Source organism: Pongo pygmaeus, chromosome 1 (assembly GCF_028885625.2).
Source record: "Pongo pygmaeus isolate AG05252 chromosome 1, NHGRI_mPonPyg2-v2.0_pri, whole genome shotgun sequence".
Classification (NCBI taxonomy): Eukaryota; Metazoa; Chordata; class Mammalia; order Primates; family Hominidae; genus Pongo; species Pongo pygmaeus.
In genome coordinates, this window is record NC_072373.2 from 45,828,721 (window position 1) to 45,846,694 (window position 17,974).

Consider the following 17,974-nt stretch of genomic DNA (forward strand, 5'->3'; position numbering starts at 1 on the left):
GCGTGGTGGCTCACGCCTGTAATCCCAGCACTTTGGAAGATGAAAGCGGGCAGATCACTTGAGGTCAGGAGTTCGAGACCAGCCTGGCCAACATAGCAAAACCCCGTCTCTACTAAAAATACAAAAAAAATTAGCTGGGCATGGTTGCATATGCCTGTAATCACAGCTACTCAGGAGGCTGAGTTCAAGCCTCCCATTCAAGCGGGAATTCCTTGAACCCAGGAGGCGGAGGTTGCAGTGAGCGGAGATCGCACCACTGCACTCCGGCATGAGATAGACCGAGACTCAGTCTCAAAAACAAGACCAAAAACGAAAAACAACAACTAATTCTCAAGTTCAGATTGAGCATTGCTTCAGTAATCAGGGAGGGGCTGCTCAGGGAAGACAATAGTGACTTCAGCTAAGAGGGTCCAAGAAAGATAAAGATGGATACTTCTTGCTATATTTATATGAGAGATAAGCAAATATCAGCAGCTGTTACAGCAGCAATAGCAGCAGCAGCAGCAGGCTGGGCTATTTCTCCACTGCAAGAACCTTGCTGGGTCCTCCATGGGAGGGTTGGCTTCCAGCTCACCCCCTTGCTGAGTGTGGGTGGTCTTCTACACTTGACAAGCAACGATTTCATTTTTCCCACTTCCTGGAATTCCTGTGAGAGGACTGGATGGAACAGCCTTTACAGAGATCATTAGAAAGGGTGTCTGAATCTGCAAGGGTGGGATGCAGAATTAAATCGAAGGACACTTTCTCTGAGGGCTTGAGGAGCTGGTCTCAGAGGACCACCTAGTTAGTGTCACCACAGAGATCTTTGTGGCTCAACTTTTGTTTGTTGGATTTTTGTTCTTTGTGTATTGCTGGTTTCATGCTCTGATTCTGGCAATAATGAGGATTACTAGGGATGCCAAGCGTTCCATGTTACTCTGCGATCTCAGGCGGCCACTGTGTTAGAGGTGGGTTAAGCTGGGCAGAGACAGCCTGTGTTCATGGGAAAAACCTGTGTGTTGGGCTGTGTGCTCCTGGAGGGAGAGGATTGTCTCTTCTCCATCTTTGCATCCCCAGTGACTAGAACATCAAAGGCATCTGTGCATACTGTTAAATGAAGGAGTGCAGAATTTGACATGAGAAAACCCTAAACGGGAGGTGAGGGACAGAAGCATCTTTCTGATTCAGGACTTTCGATGAGATACAGAATTTGTTTGATTTACTTGGGTGCATATTTTGCTGTTCTAATTTCATTCTGGTTCAATTGCTTTGGAAGCTGCAGTTGTTTGATTTTAATTTCACTTTGAACTCATTAACTAGGCTGTTATTATTATTTTTTAACGCAAGTTTGGTTCATGATTTGTTTTTCTAACAAAATATTTGTCTCTCATTTATTTCAGGGTATAACAAATTAGTGCCATTTAAAAATAGTTTTTGGTTAATGGTTGGGCTCAATAGAGCTGAGGAAGTGAGTGTGGAGTGAGGGGAACAAGCGATGATTTTTAAATTGAATTTTGAATCCTAATTAGAGAATCAGCAATGCCCTAAGCGCTCATTAAGTTTCAAATGAAGATCAAAAAGGAAGTCCAACTGGAAGGATCCTTGCTGACCCCATGCTAGATAGAGTTTACAACCTGTCCCACCCCAGACGCCCCCTGTTCCAGAGCCTTTAATAGTTCTGTGTTTGCACAGTACATTGCAGTTTACAAACCCACTGAGCTCCAGCTAAGGGACTACATAAAATATTTAATTTGATCCTTGCAATAGTCCTATATGGTAGGAAGAATAGGGCATGAGTTATTATTCCCATTTTACAGTTGGGGAAACCGAGGCTCAGAAAGGCTGACTACATTGTTTGGTATCACACAGTTCATGGTAGAAATATAACAGAAATCCTTTAACTGCTGGCCCAAGGCTCTTTCCCTTGCCTTGGTGTGACAGGCTTTCTTGCCCTCTACATTCCAGGCCAATTCTGCAGGCTTCAGGATCCACAGATTGGGGAGAACTGGGGAGAGAAGCCCTGGCTGGGAGGGGATGCTGGGAAAGGAGGGGTGGCAGTGGAACCTATGTCTATGCCAGGAACTGAATCCCAGCTCTTCTGCTTCTCCAGATGACACTGGAGCCTGGATTTCTGAAACTCACCTTCTCATCTTGGGGAGACCACAGGAGGCAGGCCCTCCCAGAAACCTAGTGTACAATTTACTTTGTCAGAGGTGCTCAGCTCTCTTCAGTCTCTCCGTGACTTAGCAGCTCCTGACCCCCATCTTCATGACCCCTTCCAGACATACAGCTGGTGAAGCCACGGCTTCCCAGCCTGGCCCTGGCAAATGCTCATGTTGTGCGCTTACCTTTCAGTCATTCATCCAACTAACACTTCTTGAGCCTACTATGTGCCAAACAAAGAAGCAAGCCACTTTACCTGCATTATTGCCTTTTACTTTTGGAGTCCTAAGAAGTAGGTGTCGTCCGGGCGTGGTGGCTCACGCCCATAATCCCAGCACTTTGGGAGGCCAAGGCAGGTGGATCACCTGAGGTCAGGAGTTTAAGACCAGCCTGGCCAACATGGTGAAACTCTTGTCTCTACTAAAACTACAAAAATTAGCAGGTATGGTGGCAGATACCTGTAATCCCAGCTGCTCGGGAAGCTGAAGCAGGAGAATCACTTGAACCCAGGAGGTGAAGGTTGCAGTGAGCTATGATGACGCCACTACACTCCAGCCTGGGCAACAGAGACTCCACCTCAAAAAAAAAAAAAAAAAAAAAAGAGAGAGAGAAAGCAGCATCCAGGCCCAACCCTGAGTGTCTGGGGCAGCAGGGAAGAGAGAAATTTTAAATGTCTGTCTAGGCTGTGTGTCCATCTCACTGTAACAAGAGCTAAGAATGGTGAAAATGTTTTGTGCTCACTACAGAAGCTCTTGGTCCGTAGGGGAGGAAGGCGGGAAAGGATAACTACTCTCTGTATTTAACCTGGGAAGTGTGCAGAGTAGAGATGGAGACAAGGCTACTGGGGGCAGAGAGCTGGACTGGGTGAATTTTTGTTTTGTTTTGAGATGGAGTTTCGCTCTTTTCACCCAGGCTGGAGCGCAATGGCGCGATCTTGTCTCTCTGCAACCTCTGCCTCCCAGGTTTAAGTAATTCTCCTGCCTCAGCCTCCTGAGTAGCTGAGATTACAGGTGTGCGCTATCATGCCCAGCTAATTTTTGTATTTTTAGTAGAGATAGGGTTTCACCATATTGGTCAGGATGGTCTCAAACTCCTGACCTCAGGCGATCCACCCGCCTTGGCCTTCCAAAGTGCTGGGATTACAGGCATAAGGCCTCAGGCCCAGCCAACTGGGTGAATGTTTTTAAAGAAACTGCTCACTACCCAACAACTGTCTGCCTCACTCTGTTCCCAGCTCCTTTGGGTCTTCCCAGACCTCTAGAGAAGGAGGCATCCTGGACTCTTGGGAAGTCTCTCCACCCATACCCCTGCCTCCAAACTGAACTGCAGATGGCTCAAAAGATAGTGAATGCTCAGAGAAGAAGACTTTGCAGCCTCCCTGGGTTACACACCCCTGCTTTTAGCTAGAGATGCAAGCAAGTTCTTCAGGAGGTCTATTCTTAGTCCTAAGTGCACACTCTCATGGGGCACCCACCAGAAACAAAAAGAGAGCAGCAACTGAGATATGAGGCATTTTAAGACTTTTGCTGAGTCTTCCCCAGCATCCTTCTCCCGACTGATTTGGAGTTCTACCTTAGAGGCCTTTTCGTCTACTGGAACTGAAAGTGAGGAAGACATAGAGAGGTGCTCGCCAGAGGCAAGGAGGAGTCGGGGAGGTATTGCTCCAGTCTGGCTTCATCTGCCTTCTTAGCTTCTTCTGGGACTTGGTGTCAGGGGTAGAGAGAAAGTTTGTGGGCACAAAAAGCTAATCCTGTTGTGTTACATGGAGGAGTATGGGTTCTCTGTTAGGAACCACAGAAAACGTTTTATTTTTGTTTTTATTTTTTAAATTAATTAATTAATTTAGAGACAAGATCTCACCCTGTCACCCAGGCTGCAGTGCAGTGGCTCGATATTGGCTCTCTGCAGCCTCAACCTCCTGAGCTCAAGCAATTCTCCCACCTCAGCCTCCCAGGTAGCTGGGACTACAGGTGCATGCCACCGTGCCTAGCTATTTGTTTTTGTTTTTTGTAGAGACAAGGTTTCACGCCATGTTGCCCAGGCTAGTCATGAAACTCCTGGGCTCAAGTGATCTGCCCACCTTCCATGAGCCACCATGCCCGGCCTTATTTATGGTTTGCTGAGTGGCCTTTGCAAAGTGTTCAACCTCTCTCGGCCCCTGTGGGTTTCCCACATCTGTGGCACTGGTGTACAGGTGGGGAACGCAATGGGCTGTCTTTCCTATGTAGGGTGAGACCTGAAACGTCGCTAATTAATTTGAGGGAAAGGCCCAGGGCAGTACCTTGAACCAAGATCCTTGGGATAAGTTAGAAACACAGAGGCAGATTCTGGAACTATGGGCTCCAATGACAAATGGGATCTTCAGAGGTCAACTAGTTCTTCCCCTCCACATTCTAGGCAGGCATGCCCTTGCCACTACCCAGACAGTAGCTGATTCTGAATCGAGAGAGATTTCTGGAGAAGATAGTCTCATAGCCTAGCCTTATGTGAACACACTTTTTCCAAGTCAGCTACCACTCCTGATCTTCCTGTGAGGTCCAGGCCTCCATTCCTGCACTTCCTGTTGACCATGGAAGCTGCAGCACCCTGATGGTCCATCCTGACCGGACCACCTGTTTGGGGACCATAGGATACCACTCACCACAAGAGGTCATAGTGCCCAAGCTGTAATTACAGGCATGGAGCTATGATTTCTGCTTGGTTGTTACCCCAGTGCAGTCAATGTGATATCATCTCCCTGTGATAATCAGCCTGACAATAACCAACCTATTATGCTTCTTGCATGATAAAGGCTGAGGAACAGCAGTCACAAAATAACTGTGGCTCAGATCCATCTGCTCAGCAGTTTCTTAAGACTCAAGTCTATGCCACCTCCTTTGAGAAGCCTCCTGGGTCTCCTCTCCCACGCCCAGGTTAGGTGTCCTTCAGGGCTTCTGTAGCACTGCTTGGTTTCAGACCTTGTTCTTCACTCTGAACCCCGTATGTTCTCTTCCAAAGACTCTGCTCCTGGGGTCCGTGGCTCCGGGACCTCTGACTTTCCTCCATCCCTACCCATTGCTCCCACTTGTCTTTTCTATTTTTTTTTAGACGGAGTCTTGCTGTGTTGCCCAGGCTGGAGTGCAGCGGCACAATCTGGGCTCACTGCAACCTCTGCCTCCCGTTTACAAGTGATTCTCCTACCTCAGCCTCCCGAGTACCTGGGATTACAGGCACATGCCACCACACCCATCTAATTTTTGCATTTTTAGTAGAGACGGGGTTTCACCATGTTGGCCAGGCTGGTCTCAAACTCCTGTCCTCAGGTGATCCACCTGCCTCGGCCTCCCACACTGCTGGGATTACAGGCGTAAGTCACTGCACCTGGCCCACTTGTCCTTTCTTGTATTTAACATTTAGTCAGCTATTTCAAGTTCACAAGGTAGTTTATTACGGAGTCTGGCCTCTTGGTGGATGAGCTCAACCCCGGTGAGCTGAGAGATGTACAGACTCTGGCATCCGGTCCTGTCAGCACAGGCTCCCTGGGGCACAAGCTTCCAGAGCCACATTTCTCGTTCCCATTCCCAAGTTTCCATTCCTTCCATCTCACTTCATGGCCAGGGACATTTCTGTCACTTTCTACTGTCACACCAGAAGCAAAACCCTCTTTGTCCAGCACCAAAGTTATCTCGGCTTTCATCACAACAATCTCAATCCCAGGTCATCAGATCTTTTGAATTATAAAACTAGAATCTTCCAAGTAGTTTCTACCTCTTTGAGACACCTGGGAAAGAATTTTTTTTTTTTTTTTTTTTGCTAAACATTCTTTATTTTATTTTTTACACAGTTTTCCTAACTACCTTGTGGGTAGTTAAATCAAATGCACAGAATTTATGCCAGGCTCTGTTTTAAGACTCAGACAAAGGTGGATATGACTGAGTCCCAAGGGTTTGTCAGAAGTTCCTCATATTACCCATCGATTTAAATACTTTGCCAACCCCTGACACATACTTTAGTGGTTGCCTGAATGCCGTGATTCAAGATGGGATCCTTAGTGGTCGTGTGTAGTCTTGGCAGCTTCTGGTAACAGCACTCTGATTTTTCGGAAAAATCACTGTGCTTTCAAGAACTTACAGTTTGGAAGCACTTCACTCCTAGCTCCAGGAATGGGCATGTAACCAGAATCAGTCAATGAGACTCAGTTCTGGGACTTTGCTTGAAACTGCAATCAGTAGAATTGAAAATAGTTGGGTAGGCCAGGAATGGTGGCTCACACCTGTAATCCCAGCACTTTGGGAGGCTGAGGTGGGCAGATTACTTGAGGTCAGGAGTTTGAGACAGCCTGGCCAACATGGTAAAACCCAATCTCTACTAAAAAAATACAAACATTAGCTGGGTTTGGTGGTGTGTGCCTGTAATTCCAGCTACTTGGGAGGCTGAGGCAGGAGAATCACTTGAACCCGGGAGGCGGAAGTTGCATTGAGCTGAGATTGCGCCACTGCACTCCAGCCTGAGTGACAGAGCAAGACTCTGTCTCAAAAAGAAAGAAAGAGAGAGAGAGAGAGAAAGAAAGAAAAGAAAGAAAGAAAGAAAGAGAAAGAAAGAAAGAATATAGTTGGGTACACACCTGGAGTTTCTGGGAGCCATCTTGCCAATGCCTGTCTGAGAGTGGGGCCAATGTAGAGGAAAGCCCAGCTATGAGTTGGAGCGAAATTAGTCCTGACCATATCCTGTAAGCTATGTGTGCAGCTGGGCGTGATATATACACAAATTTTGCTCAAGCCAATCACAACTGGATTTCTTTTAATTGCAATGGAAAAAATCCTCACTAGTATTAAACTCAGGGCCCATATTAATTTTTTAAAAAAAGTTGCCTCTTCCCACTAGCCCTAGGGAACAGGAGTGAATTTCTCTTTCTTCCCATATCTCCTGTTATATATTGGCCTTTTTTTTACTTCCCTTCCTCTTCAAGACTGTTGCAGGGGTTTGGTATATCCTGATTTTATCAGGATAAGCATGCTAGAGTGTGTAGATGTTGGAGGAAGGGCAGGCCTCCAGACATTGCTGTCCTGGTAGTGCAGGGCAGCTGAGGCCATGGAGGGCTCCAGAAGCAAGGAGGCTTAGGAGCCCTCAGTGTGAGGTGGCCTAGCCTGTAGTTCATCCCAGGAACAGCCCTAAGAGTGTCAGGTTACTAAGATTTGGTGAGGGAGTAGCTGTTGGTCAATGGCTTGGTCTCAAGGACAATTATACATCTTTTTTTTTTTGAGACAGCATTTCACTCTTGTCACCCAGGTTGGAGTGCAATGGTGTGATCTTGGCTCACTGCAACATCTGCCTCCCCGGTTCAAGAGATTATCCTGCCTCAGCCTCCCGAGTAGCTGGGATTACAGGTGCCTGACACCAAGCCTGGCTAATTTTTGTATTTTTAGTAGAGATGGGGTTTCACCATGTTAGTCAGGCTGGTCTTGAACTCCTGGCCTCAAGTGATCCGCCCACCTCCGCCTCCCAAAGTGCTGGGATTACAGGCGTGAGCCACCGCATCCAGCCTGTTATACATCCTTCTGGGAAGTCGTCTGTGATGGTTAATACTGAGTGTCAACTTGATTGGATTGAAGGATACAAAGTATTGATCCTGGGTGTGTCTGTGAAGGTGTGGCCAAAGGAGATTAACATTTGGTCAGGGGACTGGGAGAGGCAGACCCACCCTTAATCTGGGTGGGCACCATCTGATCAGCTGTCAGCGTGGCTAGAATATAAAAAGTGGGTAGGGTATATACCCAAAGGATTATAAATCATGCTGCTATAAAGACACTTGCACACGTATGTTTATTGCAGCACTATTCACAATAGCAAAGACTTGGAACCAACCCAAATGTCCAACAATGATAGACTGGATTAAGAAAATGTGGCACATACACACCATGGAATACTATGCAGCCATAAAAAATAATGAGTTCATGTCCTTTGTAGGGACATGGATGAATCTGGAAACCATCATTCTCAGCAAACTATCGCAAGGACAAAAAACCAAACACCGCATGTTCTCACTCATAGGTGGGAATTGAACAATGAGAACACATGGACACAGGAAGGGGAACATCACACACCGGGGACTGTTGTGAGGTGGGGGGAGGGGGGAGGGATAGCATTAGGAGATATACCTAATGCTAAATGACGAGTTAATGGGTGCAGCACACCAACATGGCACATGTATACATACGTAACAAACCTGCATGCTGTGCACATGTATCCTAAAACTTAAAGTATAATAATAATAAAAAAAAAGGCAATGAAAAAAAAAGCGGGGAGAAAAATGTGAAAAAGAGACTGGCCTAGCCTCCCAGTCTACATCTTTCTTCCATGCTGGATGCTTCCTGCTCTCAAACATCGGACTCCAGGTTCTTCAGTTTTGGGACTCGGACTGGCTCTCTCTCCTCCTCAGCTTGCAGATGGCCTATTGTGGGACCTTGTGATCATGTGAGTTAATACTTAATAAACTCCCCTTTATATGTATCTATCCTATATATTTTTTTTTTTTTTGAGACAGAGTCTAGCTCTGTCACCCAGTGGCTCGATCTCGGCTCACTGCAAGCTCCGCCTCCCAGGTTCACGCCATTCTCCTGCCTCAGCCTCCCAAGTAGCTGGGACTACAGGCGCCTGCCACCATGCCCGGCTAATTTTTTTGTGTTTTTAGTAGAGACGGGGTTTCACCGTGTTAGCCAGGATGGTCTTGAACTCCTGACCTCGTGATCCACCTGCCTCGGCCTCCCATAGTGCTGGGATTACAGGCGTGAGCCACCGTGCCTGGCCTTGTATCTATCCTATTAGTTCTGTCCCTTTAGAGAACCCTAATACTTTGTCCAACTCTGTACTTTCTGATTCTTGAGCCTGAAGTATCCTTTTTGTCCCCAAACTCTGAGATACCTGGGGGCCTTATTCCTATCTTTTTCTATCCAAGGACCCCCACCATTAAGAGGAGCAGCAGGGGGTGATTTTACCCACAAAAGCAAAGGGGTCTGGAATTCAGTCGGTATTGATATTAAATCCAAAGATCACACTTTTGCCAGGTGTGGTGGCTCATGCCTGTAGGTCCAGCACTTCGGGAGGCCGAGGCGGGAGGACTGCTTGAGGCCAGGAGTTTAAGACCAGCCTGGGCAACATAGTGAGACCTCATCTCTACAAAAAATAAAAATTAGCCGGGGATGGTGGCGCATGCCTGTATTACCAGCTACTTAGGAGGCTGAAGCAGGAGGATCAGAGATTGAGGCTGCAGTGAGCCGTGACTGCACCACTGCACTCCAGCCAGGGCGACAAAGCCAGACTCTGTCTCAAAAAAAAAAAATAAAATAAATAAATGAGATAAAGATCACACTTTTAAATTCAATTAAATGTAATTAATTTATTTTTATAAGGTTTCACTCGGTCACCAGGGCTGGAGTACAGTGGCATGATCATAGCTCACTGCAGCCTTGAGTTCCTGGGCTCAAGCAATCCTCTCACCTCAGTCTCTCTAGTAGCTAGAACTACAGGTGCGCACTACCATGCCTAGATAGTTTTTGTTTATTTATTTTTTATTATAGAAATGGGGTCTTGCTATGTTGCCTAGGCTGGTCTTGAACTCCTCACCTCAAGTGGTCTGGCCTTGGCCTCCCAAAGCCGAAACCACTGGGATTACAGGCTGTCACGCCCAGCTAAATGTCACACTTTAAATAGGTCACATCATTAGGGTATTTCTCTACCAACAAGATATTGCTCGAATGCGTTAGACTGGCAGAGCCGTCTTCTTACGGTGCACTGCAGACTGATCTGTCAGCCACTCCTGCTTATTCCCTTCCTCTGTCTTCCTAGTTCCTGCATCTATCTTGGCTCCTGGCCAGGTCATTTTTGAATTAGCATTGAGAGAAGCAGTACTCGTATGAATTATCTCCATGGCATTCTTTCCCTCTGGCCTCTGCTTTTTCATCTGGAGATTCTGAACCTTGATAAGAAGGGCATCCTATCCAGCAAACACCTGAAAGATGGAAAGCATATCCCAATCCAGGAAGAGTGCAGCAGCCCTGCCTGACAGGCTCCTTTGTCTCCTCTGAGACCCATTACCAGTCAGACAGGGGACCAGTGCCTTTCAGTTTTTAACGTGGCTGTGTGCATCTGGGGAGGCGTCCACAGATGCCTCCCCGAGGCTGGATGCTGGGGCCCTCTGGATTCAAACTGTTCCTTCAGTGACCACCACCCCCTTGTGGAACCCAAACAATTGGCTGCCCCATGGACTGCCTGCACTATGCCCTATTAGGCTGATGAGACACCCAGCACCACCTAATTTCACATTAGCACGGAGACACTTGTGTTCCCTTGGACGTTGTTCCTAGCTTGCCTGAGGTTTGCCCCAGCCCCAGCCTCTGTAGCTATGTCTGCATTGATGTCTCAGTTTGGGTCTGCCTGGTTATTTTCCTTCCTAAAGGCCCCAGCCACCTTGAACTAAATCAGTATCATGGAAAGCAGGAAGGTACAGGAAGAAAAGCCCTCGGGGTCCCTCTGCAGGGCTTGTGCCTTAATTCTGGCTGTGGTGACGGGAGGCTCACTCACACTCGCTCATCTCGTGCCTGGTTGGCCAGTGGCATGGAGCAGTATGGGTGGCTTGGACTCTGAGAGCCATCTATATCCTGGACCCTAAGCCCCAATCCCATTAGGCTAATGTGCTAACTAAGCTAAGTCCATTGGTTTATTCAGAACACAAATAGCTTTAACTTCAAGTATGTGACTGGCTTTGTACCAGCTGCAGGAAGTTACGAAAAGCCTGTGGTATAGTTGGATGCAAACACTTACACCCACGATTGAACCAGTGACATACTAAAGCAAGGCATGGGCCGGGTGCGGTGGCTCAGGCCTGTAATCCCAGCACTTTGGGAGGCCGAGGTCGGCGGATGACCTGAGGTTGGGAATTCGAGGCCAGCCTGACCAACATGGAGAAACCCCGTCCCTACTAAAAATGCAAAGTTAGCCGGGTGTGGTGGCGCATGCTACTTGAGAGGCTGAGGCAGGAGAATCGCTTGAACCCTGGAGGTGGAGGTTGCGGTGAGCCGAGATCGTACCATTGCACTCTAGCCTGGAGTGTCCCAGAATGGTCTGTGATGTGTTGTTGAGTGGATCAGAAGAGAAATGCTGTGTGTTCGGAGTGGTGAGATGAGCGGACACTGGGATTGTCAGAGGAAGTCCATCAGGAGTTGATGTGGATCTTGAAGGTTTCAGGATCTAGACCAGGCAGGCCTGGCCTCCCAGCGAACGGCTGGAACCAAGGCAGGGAGGCCTGAGCTTTAGACGAATCATCCCTCAAGGAATATCAAAATTGAAGCCAAGGGTTTCTGTTGGGGGTCAGTGGAAGATGACAGTGTGACTCTTAACAACTTTGGGGAAAATCAAGAACTTGGCTATCAAAATAGTGAATACCATTTGTTGCTGAAGTGCTTTATACAGATAAGGGACTCACTAAATCCTTAAAACAATCCCGGGCCAGGCGCGGTGGCTCACGCCTGTAACCCCAGCACTTTGGGAGGCCGAGGTGTGTGGATCACGAGGTCAGGAGATTGAGACCATCCTGGATAACACAGTGAAACTCCGTCTCTACTAAAAATACAAAAAAATTAGCTGGGCGTGGTGGCGGGCGCCTGTAGTCCCAGCTACTCAGGAGGCTGAGGCAGGAGAATGGCATGAACTCGGGAAGCGGAGCTTGCAGTGAGCCGAGATTGCGCCACTGCACTCCAGCCTGGGTGACAGAGCGAGACTCTGTCTCAAAAAAACAAAACAAAACAAAACAAAACAAAAAAAAAACCCCATGAAGTAAGCACTATTATTACTACCTCCCCTATCCCCTGCTGTTTTTTTTTTTTTTTTTAGATGGAGTCTCCCTCTGTCGCCCAGGCTAGAATGCAGTGGGGCAATCTTGGCTCACTGCAACCTCCGCCTCCCAAGTTCAAGTGATTCTCCTGCCTCAGTTGCCCGAGTAGCTGGGACTACAGACACATGACACCACGCCCATCTAATTTTTGTAGTTTTAGTAGAGATGGGGTTTCACCATGTAGGCTGGTCTCGAACTCCTGACCTCACGTGATCCACCTGCCTTGGCCTCCCAAAGTTCTGGGATTACAGATGTGAGCCACTGTGCCCGGCTCTTCCCCATTTTTAAAGATAAGGAAGCTGAGGGCCGGGCATGGTGGCTCACACCTGTAATCTCAGCACTTTGGGACACCCAGATGGGTGGATCACTTGAGGTCAGGAGTTCGAGACCAGCCTGGCCAAAATGGTAAAATCCATCTCTACTGAAAATACAAAAATTAGCTGGTGTGGTGGCATGTGCCTGTAATCTCAGCTAATTGGGAGGCTGAGGCAGGAGAATCAATTGAACCCAGGAGATAGAGGTTGCAGTGAGCCAAGATTGCACCATTGCTCTCCCGCCTGGGCAACAGAGAAGACTCCATCTCATTTCTTTTGAAATAAAAATAAATAAAAACTAAAGATAAGGAAGCTGAGACCCAATGAGCTGAAGGCCTCAGAGATGTGTCAGGATTTGAATCTGTGTGCTGTCAAAATACTTGCTTTTCTTATCATGCCATGCTGCCCACCCCAACCCACCCCAGCCCCTCTTTCCTGTGGGTCTTGGTGACTCATCCTCTTTCTTGGCAGACATTGTGGTTTTCAGACATTGTGGTTTTTGATAACTCAGTAAATGAAGTCATCCTGTTGTTGTTGCTGTCTCTGCTTCTTGGGCCACACTCCCGCCCCGGTGTCCTTGTGCTGCCTCAAGGCTCCTGGTTGCTGGAGCAGGAACTCTGTAGCTACTGTTGCTTTTTTTGTTTGTTTGTTTTATAGTGTCTTTGAAAGAACATGATTTCCCCAGGGGGTGAGCCAAGGCCATTTAAGTGATATGCTCAATGCTATCTAACAATGTCTTTCTTGTTTTTTTTTGAGATGGAGTTTCACTCTTGTTGCCCAGGCTGGAGTGCAATGGTGCGATCTCAGCTCACTGCAACCTTCACCTCCCAGGTTCAAGTGATTCTCCTGCCTCAGCCTACCGAGTAGCTGGGATTACAGGTGCCTGGCACCATGCCCAGCTAAGTTATCTAACAATGTCTTTCTTTTTTTTGAGATGGAGTTTCACTCTGTCACCAGGCTGGAGTGCAGTGGCGCGATCTCAGCTCACTGCAACCTCCGTCTCCCTGGTTCGAGTGATTCTCCTGCCTCAGCCTCCCGAGTAGCTGGGATTATAGGCACATGCCACCACACCAGGCTAATTTTTGTATTTTTAGTAGAGACAGGGTTTCTCCATATTGGTCGGGCTGGTCTTGATCTCCTGACCTTGTGATCCGCCCACCTCGGCCTCCCAAAGTGCTGGGATTACAGGCATGAGCCACCGCGCCCGGCCCACAATGTCTTTCTTATAGATCAAGAACCAGTGTTCTTATCTCAGGGTGTGTTTTCTGCCTTCCCAGGCCTCGCCACACTCACAGTACAGGGGGCAGCCTTCATCTTCCCTTTTTGCTTGAAGCCTCAAGCCTGATGTTTCAGCAGCCTGATCCTCAATCCCAAAGGCCTTTACCTTTTTCTCAGTGCCCTCCTGGCCCTTGTAAATGTGATGTATTGGTTGTCAGCATCAGGATTCCAGAATTCCAAGGGTAGATGTACAATTAGGCTCACACCGTGCCTCTTGCTTGTGGAGACCATGGAGGGAAGTAATACCAAGGAAAAGAGGAGAGGAAAAGGGAAAGAGCTAACGTACACTGAGTAATTTCTACAAGCTAGGCACAGTGCCTTACATAAACAGTCCTGAGTCACTTAACAAACAGAGCTATAGTCTGAGAAATGCATTGTTAGGTGATTTCATTGTTTTGCAAACATCATAGGTATGCCCACACAAACCTAGATGGTGTAGCCTACTACATACCTAAGCTGGATGGTATAGCCTATTGCTCCTAGGCTATAAACCTGTACAGCATGTTATTGTACTATAGCAATTATAACACACTGGTGTCTAAACATATCTAAACATAGACAAGGTACCATGAAAATATGGTATTATAATTTATTATTTATTTATTTATTTATTTTTTGAGATGAAGTCTCACTGTTGTCACCCAGGCTGGAGTGCAGTGGCGTGATCTAGGCTCACTGCAACTTTCACCTTCCGGGTTGAAGCAATTCTCCTGCCTCAGCCTCCCGAGTAGCTGGGATTACAGGTGTCTGCCACCACGTCCAACTAATTTTTGTATTTTTAGTAGAGATGGGGTTTCGCCATGTTGGCCAGGCTGGTCTCAAACTCCTGACTGGTACTATAGTTTTATGGGACCACCATCATATATGCAGTGTGTTGGTGACCAAAACATCATTATGTGGCATACACCTGTATCTTAAGGTTTAATCACAGTAACATGATAGCAGTACTATTGGCCTCATTTTGCAGTTGAGAAAATGGATGCTCAGAGAGGTTGGAGTAACCTGCCCATCAATGGCAGGGCCAGGATTGGCACCAGGTCAGCTTGATTTCAAAATGTTGTTTTGTCTTCTAGACAACAAAGCATCATTGAAGGTGTCCAAGAGGAAACTGAGAGGCCAAAGCAACATTTTGGGAAGATTAATATGACAGTAGTGGGTGGAAGGAATGGGAGAGAAGCAAGGCCGAAGCTGTGGGGATCCACTAGTAGGTTACACAACAACGTCAGCTTGAGAATCCTCCAGGAGGACAGCAGAAGCAGAAAGGAGGAGCAGCTGTGAGAGACAATGAGAAGCAGAGATTAGCAGCCCTTGGCAGCTGAGTCATCTCAGCCATGACAAGGAAACCCTCCTTTTTCTGATTATTTAGGGTCCTGCCATATGTTGGCGGCCTATACCAGGGATAAGGCCTAACTGTCACTTCTACTTGAGTTATGCAGGAGCAGAGAAGGCAGGGAAACACGTGTGGTGAGAGGGTGCCTTGCTCAGCTCCTCGACAGGGCTAGGGTAGGTAGTCTGCCGTCCCCAGTCAAGGCCTAGGCCTTTGGAAGTTCTAGTTACCCAGCCCAGGATGTAGCATCTTGTGTGTTCAATAAATGGTAATTGGTGGTGGTGAGCTCAGAAGCATCTCTAAAATAGAGAGTGAGCCATCACTGTTTACGAGCAACTCCTCTCCCCAGCTGGTGGAAGCACATGGATCTAATGACTCCTTTCCTGGTGAGGAAACCGAGGCTCAGAGGTTTCATGGCTTTCCCACAGTCTCCTGGAGAGCCAGAGGGCAGAGTTAGGGTTCAAATGCATCATTCTCAGCTCTGACCTAGAGTCCTGTTGCCTTCCCCAGCTTGTCTCTCTTTGGTGTCAGAGAAACAGGGGGAATTAATGATAAACCTTCACATGAGTAAGGCCATTTACAGTTTACAAAACTGCTTCCCATCCATTATCTCATTTGATCCTTACAACAACTGGGTATTATTATACTCATTTTGCAGATGGAGAAACTGGCTATTGTCGTTCAACTGTGAGTGAAAGAGCTAGAATTCAAAATGAAGTTTTTCTGACTCCAGGTCTAAGCTCTTTCCTGGAGGCCATGAGAATAAGGGAGCAAAGGAAAAATAGAACAGCCAAGGGGAGAAGAAATGTTCAGGGGAGAGCAGCAAATGCAGCATAGATGGTGCTGGAGGGCTTCAAGTTAAACAGAATAAAAGCTTCTGGGCAGGAAAGATTGTTCATCACAGGTACCAGCAGCTGGGGGAAGTTGGTTTATCTGTTTGGGGAATTAGCTTGGTTTTTGGTAGAGGCTGACTGGTTGAAGAGATAATCTCTAGAAAAAAAATTTCCTGCCTTCTTACCCTTGGATATTTCCCGCCTTCTTACCCTTGGATCTTGTGAAGAAAAAGAAGCAGGAGAGAGAGGAAAACACTAATATTAGCATTTGCCTTATAGATGCCCAATAAACTATATTGAGTGGATGGCTGAATGGATGGCTGGGTGGGTGGATGAATGGATGGCTGGGTTGGTGGATGAATGGATGGCTGGGTGGATGGATGAATGGATGGGTGGGTGGATGAATGGATGGATGGGTGGATGGATGGAGGGATGGGTGGGTGGATGGATGGGTGGGTGGGTGGGAAGGTATTCAAGTGGGTGTGCGGATGGGCCATGGATGGATGGGAGAAATTTAGGGAAATTGCACATCTCCTTGGGCAACCTCATGGTCCTACTTACAACTCTTGAAGTTACTCTACCTCTGTTTCTCCCACCCTTTAACCCATCTACATTATCTGATGCTATAAATTATGTTCTTATCCCAGGAGGAAGAATTAGTGTAGCATTCAGAGAGAAGCCAGGAAGTAACTTGCTTTGTCCCAGGAAGGTGAATGGGATGGAGTATCTCTGTCCTCCAGTTCACTTGAAGTCTCTGAAGCCCTGCTCTAACCTAATAGTCAGGATTTCTGGATCCTGGGGGACCCTCCAGCTGCTCCTGCTGGAGGGGAACAGCCATCTTGTCATGGGGTGGTAGATATGGCATTTGTGGTCGGGCTCTAGAAAGACTAAGGACCCAAGGGATCAAGAACTATGCTGGCCTGAGGTCTCTTTACTCTGCAACTTCTTTGCCCACCTTTCAGGGAAACATTGCAATGTGGCTTTCCCAAGCTAGTATGGGGTGGGGGTTGGGTAAGGCCAAAGGGTTAGAGATGATCCATACAGGGTGCACCTTTGTCCTCTACCTATGGTCAGTCCCTACTTGTCACCAGTAGAACCAGTAACTCTGGCCCTAAGGCTGCATGGCAGTCTTATACTGGAGAATTCATGGGACAGGTGTCCCGGTCCTGGGTTCTGATTCTAGCTCTGTCACTGAATATGTCCAGTGTATAACACAGCATCTGCATGTAGTAGATGCTCACTATATATCCAATGAGAAGGCAAGGCGCAGTGACTGGCTCATGCCTATAATCCCAGCACTTTGGGAGGCCGAGGATGGCGGATCACCTGAGGTCAGGAGTTTGAGACCAGCCTGGCTAACATGGTGAAACCCCATCTCTACGAAAAATACAAAAATTAGCCAGGCATGGTGGTGGGTGCCTGTAATCCCAGCTACTTGGGAGGCTGAGGCAGGAGAATCACTTGAACCTGGGAGGCAGAGGTTGCAGTAAGCCAAGATCATACCACTGCACTCCAGCCTGGAGTCTATATATATATATCTTCAATGAGAGAGTGAATAAATGAATGAAATAATTAGCTGTGACCTTGGGCAGATTACTTTCCTCTTCTGGACCTTGGTCTCCATATCTGTAAAATGGGGATAATAATGCTGGCTCTGTCTCCCACTCACAGCCATCCTCAGCCCTTGGGAGTAAATGAACAGATAGATGTGAATGGTGTTTATGTATCATGAAGTTCTGGGCCTACTCCAGGGACTACATGGTGGTTGGCATTTGCTGCCCCATGCCCCATGCCCCTGCACATGCTAGCCAGGTCTGCTGCTCATCTCACGCATGCCACAGCCCACACCTCTCCAGATCCCTGCTATCCTGTCCCGTGGAACTTGGTTGTCCCACATCCCCCAACTTCAGGGATCTGGCTCTGTTAACATGAAAGTGATACTATTTACCCTTTATTAACACTTATGTGTTGAGCATTTAGGTCATTATGTCCTCATAATGGCCCTCTGAGGGACTCACTGTAGTGAAGTGACCTGCCCAAGGCCACATAACACTTAGGTAGTAGAGCCAGGATTCCAGCCAGGTCTCTGAACCTGCCGCTGAGGCTCCTGGCCTTGTAGCTGTGAATTCTTGGTCTACCCAGGGCAGGCAGTTTCATTCAGTGTGGTGAAGAAAGTATAACAGTCAGAGGTGCAAGACCTGCATTCAAACTT